The following is a 2,500-nucleotide window of genomic DNA, read 5'->3' on the forward strand; positions in this document are numbered from 1 at the left end:
TTTGGATGCTCATGGCCGGCAGCAGGTTGCCCGACGCCCCGCCAACTTGACACTTGTCATTTCTGTCCTTGGGGGTTGGCGGGGTATCTGCACAGAGGTAGGAGGTGGCAGAATCGAGACTTGGTGAGTTTTCCAAACAAACGTCTCGAGCCTCCAGGTCTGCAGAGACCGACCAGGGCTGCCGCCCAACCGACTATTCACCCTTTTTGGGCGGGAATTTATTCCCTTTTTGCCCATTTTTCGGGTTTTTGGTCGGGCTTCAAAAGCGGCTGCCCGAGGCCTGGCAGAGGCCGGGGCATGGTCCCCGATCGCGCCAGGCGGCTCGCGCGACGCGATTAGGCCCCGAAAGGAGTCGGGAAATCGGCAGACCTGCCCGAGTTCAGCCCGGGGGAGGCGGGGGGCAGGTCGGTTCGGCTCAAATCATTAACCAAAGCCGAGACGTGGTCTCGCTGGCGCAACCGAAGTGCCAGGCTGGATAACTCATTAACCAGAAGGCGGCTGGAGGCAGGCAGGGCTGATGGCTGAGGCCGGGTGGAGGCCACCCGCGGCCGGGAAAGTCAAAAGTCCCGTTGTGTGGAAGTCTATGAGGTCAGATTCGGCCGCCTTACCGGGCCTGCGGTTGATGGTTTCCCGCTTGGGCAAGCGAGTCGGCCCGGCAAAGTGGCCACTTGCATTTTCTGGCAAGTGTCTGCGAACAACGTTAATGAGTTGAACCTCGGCAATTGTCGGAAGTCCCGATGAAGAAATGAAAATGCCCCTTTTGCGGGGATTTGGATGCTCATGGCCGGCAGCAGGTGGCCCGACGCCCCGCCAACTTGACACTTGTCATTTCTGTCCTTGGGGGTTGGCGGGGTATCTGCACAGAGGTAGGAGGTGGCAGAATCGAGACTTGGTGAGTTTTCCAAACAAACGTCTCGAGCCTCCAGGTCTGCAGAGACCGACCAGGGCTGCCGCCCAACCGACTATTCACCCTTTTTGGGCGGGAATTTATTCCCTTTTTGCCCATTTTTCGGGTTTTTGGTCGGGCTTCAAAAGCGGCTGCCCGAGGCCTGGCAGAGGCCGGGGCATGGTCCCCGATCGCGCCAGGCGGCTCGCGCGACGCGATTAGGCCCCGAAAGGAGTCGGGAAATCGGCAGACCTGCCCGAGTTCAGCCCGGGGGAGGCGGGGGGCAGGTCGGTTCGGCTCAAATCATTAACCAAAGCCGAGACTTGGTCTCGCTGGCGCAACCGAAGTGCCAGGCTGGATAACTCATTAACCAGAAGGCGGCTGGAGGCAGGCAGGGCTGATGGCTGAGGCCGGGTGGAGGCCACCCGCGGCCGGGAAAGTCAAAAGTCCCGTTGTGTGGAAGTCTATGAGGTCAGATTCGGCCGCCTTACCGGGCCTGCGGTTGATGGTTTCCCGCTTGGGCAAGCGAGTCGGCCCGGCAAAGTGGCCACTTGCATTTTCTGGCAAGTGTCTGCGAACAACGTTAATGAGTTGAACCTCGGCAATTGTCGGAAGTCCCGATGAAGAAATGAAAATGCCCCTTTTGCGGGGATTTGGATGCTCATGGCCGGCAGCAGGTGGCCCGACGCCCCGCCAACTTGACACTTGTCATTTCTGTCCTTGGGGGTTGGCGGGGTATCTGCACAGAGGTAGGAGGTGGCAGAATCGAGACTTGGTGAGTTTTCCAAACAAACGTCTCGAGCCTCCAGGTCTGCAGAGACCGACCAGGGCTGCCGCCCAACCGACTATTCACCCTTTTTGGGCGGGAATTTATTCCCTTTTTGCCCATTTTTCGGGTTTTTGGTCGGGCTTCAAAAGCGGCTGCCCGAGGACTGGCAGAGGCCGGGGCATGGGCCCCGATCGCGCCAGGCGGCTCGCGCGACCCGATTAGGCCCCGAAAGGAGTCGGGAAATCGGCAGACCTGCCCGAGTTCAGCCCGCGGTGGCGGGGGGCAGGTCGGTTCGGCTCAAATCATTAACCAAAGCCGAGACTTGGTCTCGCTGGCGCAACCGAAGTGCCAGGCTGGATAACTCATTAACCAGAAGGCGGCTGGAGGCAGGCAGGGCTGATGGCTGAGGCCGGGTGGAGGCCACCCGCGGCCGGGAAAGTCAAAAGTCCCGTTGTGTGGAAGTCTATGAGGTCAGATTCGGCCGCCTTACCGGGCCTTCGGTTGATGGTTTCCCGCTTGGGCAAGCGAGTCGGCCCGGCAAAGTGGCCACTTGCATTTTCTGGCAAGTGTCTGCGAACAACGTTAATGAGTTGAACCTTGGAAATTGCCGGAAGTCCCGATGAAGAAATGAAAATGCCCCTTTTGCGGGGATTTGGATGCTCATGGCCGGCAGCAGGTGGCCCGACGCCCCGCCAACTTGACACTTGTCATTTCTGTCCTTGGGGGTTGGCGGGGTATCTGCACAGAGGTAGGAGGTGGCAGAATCGAGACTTGGTGAGTTTTCCAAACAAACGTCTCGAGCCTCCAGGTCTGCAGAGACCGACCAGGGCTGCCGCCCAACCGAC

The sequence above is a fragment of the Pristiophorus japonicus genome, unplaced genomic scaffold, assembly GCF_044704955.1.
Source record: "Pristiophorus japonicus isolate sPriJap1 unplaced genomic scaffold, sPriJap1.hap1 HAP1_SCAFFOLD_1349, whole genome shotgun sequence".
In the NCBI taxonomy this organism is placed as follows: Eukaryota; Metazoa; Chordata; class Chondrichthyes; family Pristiophoridae; genus Pristiophorus; species Pristiophorus japonicus.